Consider the following 16,859-nt stretch of genomic DNA (forward strand, 5'->3'; position numbering starts at 1 on the left):
GCATTTGAGCTTGTCCATTAGCTCCTTATTCATCCATGCAGGACTCCTGGAATTTCTGCCTTAGTTCCTCTTTGTTAGGATGCACCGCTCCTGAGTTTGGAGGAAATGATTATTGAATTCTAATGAGACTTCTTGGATCCTTCATCCCTCCAGGGCTTTATCTCATGATGCCCTATCAAGCAGATTCCTGAAGAGGCCAAAGTCAGCTCTTCTGAAGTCCAGGGCAGTGAGCTTGCTGTGTGTCTTTCTCACTGCCCTAAATATCTTGAACTTCACCATTTCATGGTCATTGCAGCTAAGGCTGCCCTTGAGCTTCACCTTTCCCTCCTTGTTGGTGAGAACAAGGCCCAGCATAGCACCTCTCCTCATCAGCTCCTCTATTCCTGGGAGAAGGAAGTTACCATTAATGCCTCCCAGGAACCTCCTGGGTTGCTTATGCCCTGCTGTGTTGTCTGACTCTCCAAAATCTGTTGGAGGAAATCCCCCATGAGGACAAGGGACTGCTGAACATGAGGCTGCTCCTATCTGTCTATAAGGGGCCTTATCGACTTTGTCTTTCTCATTGGGCTGTTTGTAGCAGACCCTGATTATAACGTCACCTGTCCCTGACCTCCCATTAATCCTGATCCATATGCTCTTTGTCAGCTCCTCATCCATTCCCAGGAGGAGCTCCACACACTCCAGCTGGTCGTTGACAAAAAAGGGTGACACCCACCCCTCATATCCCATCCCTGTCCTTCCTGAAGAGCCTGTATTCTTTTGTTCCATATTCTTCCATATATGCTGGCAGGGTTCCCAAAATATTAAATAAACTCAAAAGAAAAATTAAAATACTTCTCTATGTGCAAATATTTCTTGGGACAGTTGCCTAAAGTCCCTAGAGTTCACTGCAGCTTCACCTCTCCATAAAAAATATTAACTAACAACTTCACTATGATCCATTCCAAATCAATCATTTAGCTAGCTAGGCAATATCCAAGTAACCTCTGACTTGTATTAGAGGTTTTACTTGCTGTCAGTAAATAATAGTTTTAGCTGCAATTAAAAAGCAATGAGTATGCTAGTGTACAGTAACATAAAATGCACATAAAATGTTACAGAGAAGGAAGGCAGTTTCTGGTAGCCAAAACGAGGAACAGAGTAAAACTACATCAAGGAATTTCAAAATTATATGTTAGTGAGTGTGTTCTCAGAATATGAACATGAACAGAACATGTTTCCTGGAGTCTCCAGAAGCAGGTTGCAAGAGCGTATGGTACAAACATTGCTAGGAAGGACATGCATCCTGCTTGGGGTCATAAGCCAAGGTCTCTCCTCTTCTGCCAGCACTGCTTTCTCTGGCAGGAGAGGATCTCTACAAAGACTGCCCAGCAGACCTATCACTACCCAATCTTGTTTGCCAGGTTAACCACTGTATTACGAATTCTGTTCTTAATGAGGTCCTCTCCTGTTATTTTTAATACATATTTACACTTTTCTAGACTGTTTTCACGGCGTAGGGAATGGTCTGTAAAATCATAGAATCATAGAATAGTTAGGGTTGGAAAGGACCTTAAGATCATTTAGTTCCAAACCCCCTGCCATGGACAGGGACACCCCACGCTAACCCATGTCACCCAAGGTTCTGTCCAACCTGGCCTTGAACACCACCAGGGATGGAGCATTCACAACCTCCCTGGGCAACCCATTCCAGCGCCTCACCACCCTAACAGGAAAGAATTTCCTCCTTATATCCAATCTAAACTTCCCCTGTTTAAATTTGAACCTGTTACCCCTTGTCCTATCACTACAGTCCCTAATGAAGAGTCCCTCCCCAGCATCCTTATAGGCCCCCTTCAGATACTGGAAGGCTGCTATGAGGTCTCCATGCAGCCTTCTCTTCTCCACGCTAAACAGCCCCAACTTTCTCAGCCTGTCTTCACACAGGAGGTGCTCCAGCCCCCTGATCATCCTCATGGCCCTCCTCTGGACTTGTTCCAACAGTTCCATGTCCTTTTTATGTTGAGGACACCAGAACTGTACACAATAAAATAGACATGACCAGCTGTATTCTTTCAACTAGTTTGCTTTGGTATAGTCCTTGTCTACCTTCTCAGCATGCTCTGATTTACCTTGCTACTCTGGTGGGTTAAGTTGGTTCAGAACAGATATGTAGGAAGAATCTGTATTTTATTCCTGTTTGAAAACTGACTGAGAACCATCACGGTTCCCACATGGCTTTACATGTAGTGCTAGTGAGGCTGGATTCTTTGAAATGTTTTCTGAAAAGTCTTGAAGAGTTGGAACTGGCTTGTTCAGCAAAACAGCAAGTAGAAGGCATAAAAAAAGCATATAATTTCTTCAGGGCTCCCTAGTGCCAGTGTTTTGGAAGCATATGCTGCATCAGTCTCTCTTTCCAATAAAAATGGTGAGAGTCCAAAACTCCAGTCTTTTGTTTTTTAAAAGTATAACCTTGTTAAACAATTTTAGCTAATAAAAAGTTTAGTATTTTCTTTGTTTTTTGTTTTCCCAGACATGTGGGATCTTAAGGCCTTGATTTCACACTCAGTTTCCCACCAGTGGTTTTTTGCATCCACCCCAGGAATAGAAGTAATGAATAGAAATAGAAAAATTTACAGGAATGGGGTCTTGCAAAGAACTGTCAATTCTAATGAGCAATTTGTGATGGGCTCTAGATAGCACACAAATAACATATACAGTGTAGCTAGACTATCAAACATGAAATACAGGACAATGATAAATCAGGATATTAAAATTATGCTTCCTGCTATAAATTAATCTATGCTGCAGATAGAGACTTGGTGATGTTTTTGGAGTTGGTCCATGTATGTAAGGTTTCACACAAAGAATGAAAGAAGGAACACGCAGCTGGGGACAGAAGGATGAAGAATAAAGCGATAGTTTCAGCCACAGCATTAGGGTGCTCTGGATTTCATGAATCAGGGCATGGTCTAGAACATGTCAGAACATGCCCTGAACTAGTCAGGGCAGCATCTAGAACATCACAAAGTCCTTTCTCTAGGCTTAGCCCACTGACACCCTCATTCACAGATACACTTCATGATTAGAAAAAGTCAAGTTAGTAGGAGCCCCTTACTGTGTCTAGATGGGGGTAGTGGTTTTCATTATCAGCTTTTACCTGTCTTGGATATCATGGCATTCAGGATGTTTTTTCTATTGCTTTGTTACAGCAGCCCAGAAAATTCAGAGACACTGAACAGTGTCAGGCAGGGTGAGATGAAGTGTTAAAGGTTTATAGTCTTTAAGCGTTTAGGAGTTGAGTTTATCTAGGAAAGGGTTGGTGCAATTTTTTAATGGGAGGATTTGTCCCCTCCCTTTTATATCTCAAAGGAAAAGTGATAAATCTCCTTTAGGTTTCCTTTGGCTGAAATGCTGACACGGAACATTTCATCACATTTTAAGTAATGAACATGTGAAAAAAAGAAAGAGTTAAGGCAGTTCCAAGTTTGAATCCCCAAAAATATAGTTTTAATCACTGAGCAAAACATATTAAGTAAGATAGTGCAATTGGTCATCCTGGCCATAGAGTGATATCCATAATATAACTACCTCTGCCAGAATCCTTTCTCAAATTGTTACTGTGACAAAAAAAAAAAATAGAGTTTTGCCTTTAAAGCTCCTCCTGTACCATGTTCCCTTAGAGTCATATCATAGCCCATTTTTACAACAGAAATCCCTAGAGAAAGCAAAAGGAAATTTCAAAAGCTCTTTATTTCAACAGAGTTGGCTCATCATAAACAATTGTTTCAAGTACAATTATTTGAGTTATCTGAAGACCAGAACCTTAGTAAACAGGAAAAACTGATATAACAAAGCTTATATTAAAGTATCTTGTTTGCAGAGTTATGGCCTATTACTAAACCTGGCATATCTTGTAACTGCTGGATGATTACCCCAGACAAATCTGTCACTAACCTGATTTTTTCTGTGCTGGCTTTTTCATTTGTTTATGCCAAAGCCCTGTATCTGAATCTAACTAAGCATGCAGGAATGCCTGTCAAGGAACAGATTAATCCTTTTTAACTCCTGCTTAAGACATTGTCCTAACCTGTTAAGACTGTGAAGGTAAATAAAATTGCCCAAACCAGTATCAGATTCACCACAGGGTTCATCAGGCCTGGCTGGTGACCGAAATTGGCTGTCAGCAAAATAATCACTCATTTGTCCAACAGTTAATAATGCTGGAGTTTTCAGTTCATATTCTCACATTATGTATCATTCCAATTACAATGATGCATATTGCTGTGTTGACAGGCCTTGGTAGATGAGCAGTGCAGTCAGATCAGGAGTCTCTGGAGAGCAGAAGCAGGACCAACAACTTGGACTTCCACACATCCTGTTCCCCTCAGGAAGTGGGGAGAAGGACATCAGTGCTATCTCCTCAGATTTCTTTCTGAGCTACAGATCATTCTCAGTTATCTACTTCAGTGGTCACCCAGCTGAAGAAAAATCACTCTACCTACTTTTTCTATGAGCAACCAAAAGGTGAGCAATTGAAGACCTTCTTTTCTAATCTGCTTTGCCAAATCTACACTCCATGTGATTGTTGTGGTCAGTGCTGTTGCTGAAGATGGTCACCCAGTCCCAAAGACAAATTCAATATGGGATTTTTTTTTCTTTAGAAGGATGCTTTTATTTCCTGACTGCTAGGAGTGGCAAGCTCTACCAATATTGGGTTATTCGTACGAGGTTTTGAGGAATTTAAAGTTAATATATAAAGATGTAGGAAAATCTTTTGCATCTGGTCTCCTGTCTAATATATTTTGTGACTTTTCTGTATGTGTCTACAAGAACTGTATATTAACAGAATTATGGGAAAAGAATGTATTTTAATATCACAATTCCATAACATTGTTTTTAAAAATCAAGTTTTTGAAAAATACAGTCATGTTTATAAGTATCTTACTGATTTATGTTATATAGTGTTCTATTTATTTTACAGAAGCATATCATAAATTCTAAAATTTTAAGTCTGAAAATCATAAGCAATATAAAATTGTTCATTTGGAAATTATCTATTTAGAAGGTGAACAAATGTGTGTTATTTCACAGGTGGGTATTTACAGGACATCCTTCCAACACCACTAGGAATTTCTGCTTACAGTATCATTGTTCCTGGAAAAGTTGGTTCTAGGTAGAAGCTCATGTTTTATCTTTTGCTATATTTATTCAGTGTCTCTAAAAAACATATGTTAAAATGTGGTTTATTTAATATGTTAAAATAACATCTGTTAAAAATACACATATATTGAAATAAGAGATAATTTTAGTCATTGTAATTAAAAGAGGTTTTCCACATTTTCTAATTAAAAAATCTGTTAAAAATACACGTATATTGAAATAAGAGATAATTATAGTCATTGTAATTAAAAGGGGTTTTCCACATTTTCTAATTAAAAAATCTGTCTAATGTTTATGAAAATATTGAAAATATTCTGTGATTTGTTTTTCAGCAGACTATTGTTTGGCAACTAAAGAGTGAATGGTAACTCAGTACCTAGGTAAATATCATGCTAACATTTTAAACAATTGTAATTGTATTTATTACAATACATATTTTAATTACTGATATGATTTTAATTATGAAACTGCAGCTATTAAACCATTTATGTAGCCTTTAAATCTTTCAGAGACATAGTTCCAGCAGTCAGGATTTCACAATCACTTTGTTAACTATCTAATAATTTCTTGCACAACTAGACAATGCTGATATAGGTCATAGCACTATTGCTTTTGAGCACTGTACCATGGTAGCTGCAAAATTATAATTAACTCTCCTGTACGGACACCCAGGGTGAATATTCAGAGCAGATTATTCTAGATCCTTTTGCAGTGGATCTAGACCTCTAGTTCAGATATTGCTCCTTGGAAATTGTTGGAATAAATTAAGACTATTTGTATTATGATATTTAGGGCTGATGAGCTCAACAACACAAATATTCATCAGCTGCAGACAGTTGCCTCTGGAATTTAGTGGCAAAGAAAGAGATGTTCCAGGAGAGGAAAACACTTCAGCCTGTATCAGAATTAAAACCTTCAACTGATGTAAGTAAAATAGTCCTTGTTTCCCAAGCTGTGGCCCAAAGTGACGGGTTTGAGCTGCTTCCAAAAGTAACTTGGGTTTAAAATTTCTAATTGAAGAAGGATGTTTCTGTTTATTAGGGATGTTTTGGAATTTTCTGTCAGTTTTTTTTTTCCCCTAAACAGAAATTTATATTTTCATGTTGAAAAATCACTGAAGATGAAAACGGTCAATTCTGACCAATTTTGACCAAATTGTTTTGTAGAGGATTTGGAAACTGCAAGGAGACCAAGACTTCCAGCACCATGAATGTGGGGAGCCTTGGAGGCTGCCAGCCTTAGAGGAAGGCAAGGCGCTCAGGATTCCTCATTCTGCCCTTTTACAGCAGATCTTCCTGGCCTTGCCTACTGCCTCTGAGCTAACATTTTCAGGCTTCCTGATTCTGCTGTAGGGCAATAACACAGCAAATACAGACCAGTACTTATGTTCAATTTTGTAACAAAAAAAAAGAAAAAAAAAAAGGAGTTTCAGAGATAAGAAAAATTCAAAAGCTTTTTTATGGCCTGGGACAAAAATTTTAGTTTTTCTCAATCCAGCTTTAATTTTTATAAGCACTAAAAGGAATAATCCTGTTTTATTTCAATAAAAATGTTGAGTAACACTTGAATTTCATTCCTACTGCAATCATTGTCACAAGCCTGACTATACTCATAGAATTTATTTCATTTTGAGCTATGTTTGCTGGGCAAAAAATATAAGTTTATGCTCTGCTGGCAGTGAGAGAACAGGACAAAGAGCTATTTTTGTTAAAATGAAACTAAACGCCAAGCCTGTGTACTACAAATGTGTGTGGGAAACTTGCTCTCAGGAAATTTTAGGCATGATTCATAAAACACAACTGAAACCTTTATTGTATGAACACAAGGAACCTGGGAGTAAAAGGAATGAAGAACTGCTAATCCAGGATATGAAACCAGAGATGGCAGAAGTAACAAACAGCTAGTGTAACTAAAGCATAGGTGTAGGATTTAGAGGGACAGACAAACATAAGAATGAAGGTGCCAAACTGAACACTAGTGATGACAGACACTGTGAAAATATAAATAAAAGAAAATCTAATTGAGTAAAAAAAGTCAGTCTGTGATGAAGAATGATGGTGATATTTTTTTTTTTAGATTAATGTTGCAAATCTCTATGAATAGATTAGATTTGATTTGGATATAAACAAAGATCTTGGTAATTTTGGTTAAGACAAATACTACTGCAAATTTGTCATTGTGGTAAATTATAACACTGGATAAACAATCTATAAATAACAGGGCTAGTTAGCCCTTGATAGAGTAGCTCTCACATGGCAACTGAACCCATAAGAGGTGAGGATCTGCTAGATTTTGGTTGGGCAAATAGTTAAAAGCTATCATAAAAGAGTTGGCATGAAAAAGAAGTGCAGTGCAGACATTCAGTTTCAGATGGATGAACTAAGAAACTCTGGGAGCTAGTTAATCATAGAATAGTTTGGGTTGGAAGGTACCTTAATGATCACCCAGTTTTAACTACCCCTGCTGTGGGCAGGGACACCTTCCGCTAGACCAGGTTGTTCAAAGCCTCATCCAGCCTGGACTTGAGCACTGCCAGGTATGGGGCAGCCACAATTTCTCTGGGCAACCTCTGCCAGCACCTGACCACCCTCACAGGGAAGAGTTTTCTCCTAATACCTAATCAAAATCTACACTCTTTCAATTTAAAGCCTTTCCCCCATGTCCTATCACTATAGGCCCTCGTAAAAAGTCCCTCTCCAGGTTTCTTTTCGGCCCTTTTAGGCACTGGAAGCTGCTCTGAGGTCCCCCTGGAGCCTTCTCTTTTCCAGGTTGAATAAACCCAGCTCTCTCAGCCTGTTTCCATAGGAGAGGTGCTCCACTTCATGTCAAATATACTAATAAAGTTAAGAACTATATAGGAGACCTGAAATGTTTTTAGAACAAAAATGCAAATATTAATCACGGTTTGCATTGCAAATTGTTGGAGCAATAAAATTAAAGGAAGAGGTGTTCATATGTAATCCAATGAACAAAGATATAAAAAAAAGGATATTTCCTTTATGGGGAAAAAGATTGACTAAAATATACTGAAAATTAAAAAATTATAGGGATAAGGCAAGAAATATCAAAAGCCTATTAGCTTCTTAATAGAAGACTAATACAAATCATAAGAAGTTCACTAGCCACATAACTGAACAGGAAATAAAAACAGAGGGATAGATGTGCTATGACAAAAGAAAAATAAATCTACATAACAGCTCCCAAACTAAAGAGGCATTTTCACTCAGGTTCCAGAAAAAGTTTTGATGCTGAATACCGGAAAAAATGCAAAATAACAATGGGGGAAATGAGAATGAAAAGGATCACAACAAAGGTAGACTGAAAAATTCATTGAGTTTAGTATCTCTCTTAATGGGAACAGAGTAATCCACCTTGCAGAATTCTAAAATTGAGACAAACCAAACATTTTGATTAAAAAAATTTGCTGAGGCAGCATGTATACCCAGTTAGAATCATAGAATCATAGAATAATTAGGTTTGGAAAGGACCTTACCATCACGTAGTTCCAAACCCCCTGCCATGGGCAGGGACACCTCACACTAAACCGTATCACTCAAGGCCTCATCCAACCTGGTCTTGAACACAGCCAGGGATGGAGCATTCACAGCCTCCCTGGGCAACCCATTCCAGTGCCTCACCACCCTAACAGGAAAGAATTTCCTCCTTACATCCAGTCTAAACTTCCCCTGTTTAAGTTTTAACCCATTACCCCATGTCCTATCACTAAAGTCCCTAATGAAGAGTCCCTCCCCAGCATCCCTATAGGCCCCCTTCAGATACTGGAAGGCTGCTATGAGGTCTCTATGCAGCCTTCTCTTCTCCAGGCTGAACAGCCCCAGCTTTCTCAGCCTGTCTTCATACGGGAGGTGCTCCAGTCCTCATGGCCCTTCTCTGGACTTGTTCCAACAGTTCCATGTCCACCTATCAAATTGATGTCTCTCCAATTTAAAGACAAGGATGTCGTGTGGGACAGTGTCGAATGCTTTACACAAGTCCAGGTAGATGACATCAACTGATCTACCCCTTTCCATCAGTTCTGTAGCCCCATCATAGAAGGCCACCAAATTGGTCAGGCAGGATTTCTCCTTAGTGAAGCCATGCTGGCTGTCACCAAGCACCTTGTTGTTTTTCATGTGCCTCAGCATTCCTTCTAGGAGAATCTGCTCCAAGATTTTGCCAGGCACAGAGATGACACTGACTGGTCTGTAATTCCCTGGGTCATCCATTTTCCCCTTCATGAAAATGGGGGTTATATTTCCCTTTTTCCCATCATCAGGAACTTCACCTGACTACCATGATTTTTCAAATATAATGGACAATAGCAACTTCATTGGCCAGCTCCTTCAGGACCCGCAGATGGATCTCATCAGGTCCTATGGTTTTTAAGATGGTCCTGAACCAGATCCTCTCCTACAGTGGGCCTAGGGTCTTCATTCTCACAGTCCCTACTGTATGCTTTCCAAGACTTGAGTGGTGTGATCAGAGCATTTGCCAGTGAAGACTGAGGCAAAGAAGTCATTCAGAACCTCAGCTTTCTCCAAATCCTGTGTAGCTAGCTCTCACGAGAGCTTCCTGAGGGGACCCACATTGTCCATGGTCTGGTTTTTATTTGCTATGTACCTGTAGAATCCCTTCCCGTTATCTTTAATACCCCTAGCCAAGTTTAATTCTAACTGGGCTTTAGATTTCCTAACCTGGCTCCTAGCTCCCCAAACAGCACCCCTGTATTCTTCCCAGGCTGCCTGTCCTTGCTTCCACATTTTATAAGCCTCTTTTTTCATTTGAAGTTTCCTCAGCAGCTCCTTATCCATCCAAGGAGGTCTCCTGGCCCTCCTGCTGCACTTCCTTCTAGTTGGGATGCAACACTCCTGAGCTTGTAGCAGGTGATCCTTGAATATCAACCAACAGTCCTGGGCCCCCCTGCCCTCTAGGGCTATACCCCATGGAACCTTACTAAGCCGGTTCCTAAAGAGGCCAAAGTCTGCTCATTTGAAGTCCAGGGCATTGAGCTTGCTGCACGCTCTTCTCACTGTCCTGAGGATCTCAAATTCGACCATCTTCTGATTGCTGCATCCAAGGCTGCCCTGGAGCATCACATTTCCAACAAGCCCTTCCTTGTTGGTGAGCACAAGGTCAAGCATGGCACCTCTCCTTGTCAGCTCCTCTATCATTTGCAGAATGAAGTTGTCTTCCACGCAATCGAGGAACCTCCTGGATTGCTTGTGCTGGGCCGTACAAGCAATGTCAGGGTGGTTGAAGTCACCCATGAGAACAAGGGCCTGCGAGCGTGAGGTTTTTCCTATCTGTCTATAGAGTGCTTCATCCACAGGTTCTCCTTGATCAGGCGGACTGTAACAGATCCCCACAGTAATGTCTCCCATTGCTATTTTCCCTTTAACCCTGACCCACAAACTCTCTGTTAACTGCTCACCTGTCCCCAGACAAGGTTCCATACTCTCCAGCCAATCCTTAAGATAAGGGCAACCCCCCCTCCCCGCTTGCCAGGCCTGCCTTTTCTAAAGAGCCTGTAACCTTCCATTCCAACACTCCAGTCATAGGAGCCATCCCACCATGTTTCTGTGATGTCTATTACACCATACCCCGGTAGACATGCACACATCTCTAATTCCTCTTGTTTGTTCCCCATGCTACGGGCATTTGTATAGAGGCATCTGAGCTGAGCTCCAAATGAAGCCGGCTCATTGCCTGGAGAGGCTGGGATATCTCTACTTTGCTCTGAGCATTTATTATAGGTGTTGGCCACTGACTGGGTGTGTTGGGATGGAATGATGCCCCCCTCCCCCAGCACATCTAGTTTAAAGCCTCCTTGACCAGTCTGGCAAGCCTCCTACCAAAACCGCTCTTTCCCTTCTTTACCAGACCAGCTCCACCAGCTCCCACTAGACCTGGCCTACAAACTTGGCTCCCGTGTTCAAGACACCCAAACCCCTGACTATGACACCACCCTTTTAACCATATATTAACCAGGCCAATCCTCCTAGCTTTTTTTAGGTCCTCCCCTGTATCCTGGAGAATTGACAAAAAGACCACCTGAGCTCCAGAGCCCCTAACCACCTCCCCTAGGGCTCTGTAGTCCTTCTTTATGTTCCCCAGGCTACTACTATCTATATCCCTAGCACCCACATGGATCACCAGGAGTGGGTAATAGTCCGTGAGACTTACTAGAGCAGGCAGCTCTCTGTCACATCTCTGATCCATGCCCCTGGTAGGCAACACACCTCCCTTGAGACGGGGTCTGGCCGGCAGACAAGTGCTTCTGTCCCTTTCAGTGTAGAGTCCCCTACTACTATGACCCGCTGCTTTTTCCTGGCAGCACCAGCAGAGATCTTCTTTACCAGAGCATCAGCCGGCTGTTTCTGACTCGAGTGCGTTTCCTCATTAGCCCCCTGCAGGACAGCAAAGCGGTTCTGCCTGGGGACAACAGATTTAGGGGGAAGCCCTTTGCTTTTGGTTGTCCTTTTCCTCCTTTTTTTGGTGGTGTTTTTTTTTTTTTTTTTGTCAATAATTCCCAGCTTCCCAGGTTAATGACCTCCTTCTTTCCTCCATGAGCTAGAGGGGAAGCTCGAGGCCCCTGCACAGTTTGGGCCAGGAGCAAGCATTCCTGCTTCCTCTCAGCTTCCCTGACATCTCGCAGACTACTGACAGCGTCCCGCAGCTCAGCCCCTGCTGCAGGAGGACCTCCACCAGGGAGCACCGGGTGCAGCCCTGCCCATTGTGCCCCCTCCCCTCACCAGACCAGTGCAGGCACTCTCTACACCCCGAGCTCTGCACTGCAGCCTCCCCTCTCATCGGCTCTGTCTGGGTGCCTACGCCGGCCACCGCCGGGGCAGCCAGAGCAGAGCTCCCAGATCGGGCTCTGGTCATACGACGAGTGCTCGCTATTCCGCCCGAACTGCCCGCACAAACTGCCTCGACCCGCTCTGTTCGCCGCACTCCTGCGCTCCCTGGCGCAGGTTTTTTCCCACTCAGGGCCGGTGCCGCTGCTCCTGCTTCCGCCCCCTGTGAGTCCCTGCTCGCCTCAGCTGAGCTGCCGGCTTCTGGGCAGGTCTCGTCGAGGACTTGAGGCTCCCTCGGTGGCTCTTACCGCTCTGAGTTGAGGCTCCTGGACGCTGATCTCCTCCCCTCTCCGGTGTTGAAGGCGTCCTCTCTCGAGCTACTCACCTCAGCAAATTCAGTTCTCCAGACATTAAGGCTTTTTCCAAAATACACAATACTTTGACTTATCTCCCTGCTTTGTATGAGCAAATTTGAAGTAATTATGTGAGTTGGTTAGAAGGGGTTCCCTGATTACTAAATTATGAGGTGTCTTGGGTTGTTATAAAAGATAATGACAATCCCAAATTTCATCCTCCAGCATCAGTAAGTGGCTGTGGAATTAATTCAGTTTTGGGACACTTAGTAGAATTTGTTGAGTGACAAATATTTTGAACAGTAGGTGGTGGCAAGTGTTAAAAAAACATAATCCTGAATGCTTTCCACTCTTACTTGACAATGTCTATATAGTTATGACCGTATTTTCACATTTATGTTGTACTTATAAAGTTGGTTTTAATATTGAAAATCTCTACGAGTCCTTTAGATTAGATGAGATGTACTTCTCAGGCAACCTGTTCCAGAGTCTCACCACCCTCAGAGTGAAGAACTCCTTCTTAAATATCTAATCTGAACCTATCTTTTCCCATCTTAAAGACAATACACCTTGTCCTTGTGATGGAACAACAGCTTTTTTGTAGGCCCCTTTAGGTAGTGGAAGGACTCTATAAGGTCTTGAATTATCGAATATCCAGGCAAATTCATGACACTGGAAACAAAGTTGCCATAGTTATTAGTTTCCAGTATTGTATTTGTAATTTAATTGGAAAAGCTGTTCAGTGTTACCCATCTCTGGAACACTGACTGGCAATTAAAACAGAAAATTTTATAGGTCTGTAATTTTTTGTAAAATGAGTGAAATCAGGACTGACATAATGAAATCCTTGTTGGAATTTTAATTTAAATAAAAAGTTTATTTTTGCCAGATTTAAAAGAACATCTGGCTCCTCCAGTAGTTCAAGGAACACTCTTTGTATAAAATAAAATGCTTTGCTACCTCAAGTTAAAACAAATTGATTTGTTTAGTTTTATACTTTCTAATATTTCAGTTTGTGTTATGTCTGGAACCTAGCAAGATGAATCAATAGTATCAAATCTTTGCTCTGTTGGAACCTAGAGAGAACATACTGTACCAGATGTTATTATGAACCAGCTGCAGAAGCAGAGCAAATGCCTGGTTTGTCAAAATTCACTGAAGCAGAAGCTTTCAGCAGCTTATTCAATCTAGCAAGACTTACCAAGACATGCTTCCACAAGAGCTACTTGTGAGTAGCACAAGTTGTTCATTCTAGTATTCTTCATTCAAGTTCATATTAAATACATCTGATGATTTAATTTGAAGAAACGTTGCTACTGCCAGGTGAGATGGCTTCACAAATATGTCAGTGGCTATCATACACATATATGCACTTTTAGCTTCTAAACTTATTGTCAGCCTGTTTGTCAATCAGAGCAAAATGGTTTTAATCCTCTTTTTTTTTTTTCCAGTTGGACTACAGTCTCCTGACCTACGTAAGAGTTTCTGCTTTGTGTCAAAGAATAAGTCAAGTTCTAAACTGTCTTCTCATATGTGAAATCCAGTATTTAGACTATGATAAAGCAGGTGTCAAGGAGAGTAGAAAAAAAAATCTGCTGCAATGAATCTGTAAAAAAAATATCGCTTCCACCAAATATCTCTTCAGCAGATGCTGACAAATCCCTATCTCTTGTCTCCCACTTGAATGCTGCAGTGACAGAAAATCTGTTAGGAAGACAATTCAGAAGAGAGATTAGATTTCTTGCTGCTTCTAAAGGTATTTTAAATGGGAACTGGAAAACCTGAGCTGTAAAAAGAACTAGCTACTGCTTAGAGACTGTTTGTTCTGTTCTGCTTATTATTCGTGATGGCAGCAGACAAATTCCTCTCTACATTAACTCTGATGATGAGTTCTCTTATGATTATGAAATCCAAGGACTGTTTTCACCACACAATTGTCAGACTTAATTTAGTGTAGCTCTTACTCTAAAAAAAAAAAAAAAGAAAAGAAAAAAAAAGGCTCTCCTCTTCAGCTAGCTGGACACCGGTGTTTCAAATACTCTTAAACCCCTGTAAATCATCATCTGCCATTTTCTGTTGTTGTTGGGAGCATCATGAGCTCATAAATCAGTGGACTTTTCACATTTTTATGATAATCTCTAGAAGATCTTTGTAACTAAAGCTGACTCCCACAAGTGTTTACCAAACTTAAATGTCTAATGGGGTAGTCTGCCCTCACACATTTGGGTGACACAGCCAACCACATCAAACGTACATTAGGGAAATCTCTGATGTATTTGCTCTTAGTAGGACTTTAGTGTCTGTTACCTCCTGCCACCAGAGAATTTCCATGTTCTTTGAGGCAACTTAAAGAGAAGTGAGAGTTTCTTAATGTGCCTGCATGACAACACACTGGAGATGTTACAAAATCGTCTTGCAGGACTTAAGTTTTGTTCTCGGTTTGATGCCTTCTCTTTTCACAGTCTCATCCAGAGTCTTCTAAAACTCTTACAGCCTTTGATAATCTGTGGTTTATTTCATCATGTGGGTGTGCATCCTATAAATGGTGCTTCTTAGTGAATGACTTCATTTGAAGCAAACAGCGATCACTTAATGGTGATGTTAACTGGCATTAAGAGGAGCTTGTTGATAAATGATTTTTATCATTAACTGAAGACTAGAAACAAAGTTAACAGAAGTCCTGTGGATCTTACAGCTACTGATAACACACTTTTTTTGAACAGAGTACTAGGATCACCTGGATTACTGTTATATGGAACCAATGGTCCAGAAAATGAGGAATCTAACACAGAGTTCATGAACAAACATTAGTAAAACAAGAAAGGTCTTCAGAGAGCAGAGGATTTCATTAAAGATCTGGGCTGAAAATCCTTGATGGAAATGGAGACTAGGTGAAGACAACGTGCAATTATTTCCCCATTTTGGGGAAGAGAGTGGATAAATGAAAGACAATTCATAATATAGGAAGAAAGGTAAGGTAAAGGAAAATGGTTAAATCAAAATGAAAAAATGCTCTCCTTAAATATTTATGACTTAGACTGATGAGACTCTTATTCCTGATAGACAGTTTGCAGACTAATGGGATTTTAATTGTCCTTGATGCAATTAGGGGTGATGTCTTTTGCTAAATCCTGAGTTTCAGCCATAGTTTATGTAAGTTGTTCACATTACTCAACTTACAATGATGTACTTGGCTTCATTGTTTGTGGTCTGGTTCTCATTTGTCTGGCATTACACTGTAAGACTGCAGTGACTCAGATTTCCTTTAGTTTTACAACAAAAAGCACTACCATGTATCGCATGAGGCATCCCAAGTTTAGTCACTGGTTTGCAGTCCTCTTATGCAGGCTTTTCAGGCAGGTGTATCCAAACACATACCTCTGCATTCAGAGGATAAACAGAAATTCCCTGCTTTATTCTCACAATAGTGACTTCTTCACCACATAAACACTGACTTATATTTGAATTTTTTTATTTAATTTGAAAATTTTCAGTCCAGGATGTTTCTGAGGAATGATTTAATCGTAGTCCTTTATTTCTACTAGAGATTCAGATCTATGTTTTCCTTCTTAGAACAATTTTGCAGTTTTTAAGGGATGGAGGAGAAAGCTGTACTCAAAGCCTGCTATGTAGGAGAAAATAAGAATTGCTCATAATCTGCTTGGCAGTGATTCCATCAAACCTTGCTTAACCTTTATTTAGACAAAGCGCTGCTAAAGTTGATTAAGTCTTTTACCTGGAGCAGAAAGGCAGGAGAGCTGGCCACTGTGTTGTTACTGTATGTATTTAATCATTAAAAAAAAAAAAAATCTGCTATACATTTTAATTGGTTTCAAGTCAGTATTTTTGCTGTAAGCAATAAAAACGGCTATCCACATGTTCACACTAATACAGTGAAATAGATTAAAAAATTTTAATAGACTTTTGGATGTGGCTTTTATGTATATTCAGACAGCAGAAACAGTGGTGTAAACTTCAGCATATGCTAACCAAAGCATGCACTCAGATTCCTAGTCTATATTTCAACTGTTTCTGATGCCTATGGCATTATTATCACTGGGTTCAGCTAAGACTATTAAAATTTAAATTATTAAAATTAAACCAGAGAGTTAAGTGTATGGTGTTGTCTTACCTTCACTTTGCCATCATATACACAACCAGAATGCAATATGTCCTTGAAGAAAAAGCTTAAAGAAAAAAAAGGATGAACTGTAAGCAGGTACAGAATTTTTTGACAAACAGAAAGAACAGTTTTTCTGCTCTGCCTGAAAATAAGAGAGAATTCAAAGGGACTTTGAATTTAATTCCTAGTCTCTAGATTCCTATAGGTATTCTTTTGGGCCTGTCACTCCAGACTAGTAGGTGGCAGGAAAGAGAGTGGAAGAAGACGTGTAAAAGTCCTATCAGAGACAGATGATTTTTGAGAGAAAAATGCATGTTCTTCTACTTTGGTTGGAGGATATTCTTCCCAGGGCTTCAGTAATCAGTAGAACTGATGTAGTAAGCTGAGTTCAGAGGCACTGTGTAATGATTACAGAGGACTCTGGATTTGACTGACACTGTGAGA

The 16,859-nt window shown here is 40.6% G+C and overlaps 1 long non-coding RNA gene across 1 annotated transcript; it reads left to right on the forward strand.

Moving 5' to 3' along the window:
- Positions 1–4,446: 4,446 nt before the first annotated feature.
- Positions 4,447–16,398, forward strand: LOC133277491 (uncharacterized). The gene is made up of 3 exons (XR_009746224.1): positions 4,447–4,506; positions 13,744–14,048; positions 15,016–16,398. It is a non-coding gene; the product is annotated as an uncharacterized LOC133277491 (long non-coding RNA).
- Positions 16,399–16,859: the final 461 nt, after the last annotated feature.

Source organism: Pezoporus flaviventris, unplaced genomic scaffold (assembly GCF_033815535.1).
Source record: "Pezoporus flaviventris isolate CSIRO_AGI_PZ_B2104156 unplaced genomic scaffold, CSIRO_AGI_Pfla_v1 ptg000057l, whole genome shotgun sequence".
Lineage (NCBI taxonomy): Eukaryota > Metazoa > Chordata > Aves > Psittaciformes > Psittacidae > Pezoporus > Pezoporus flaviventris.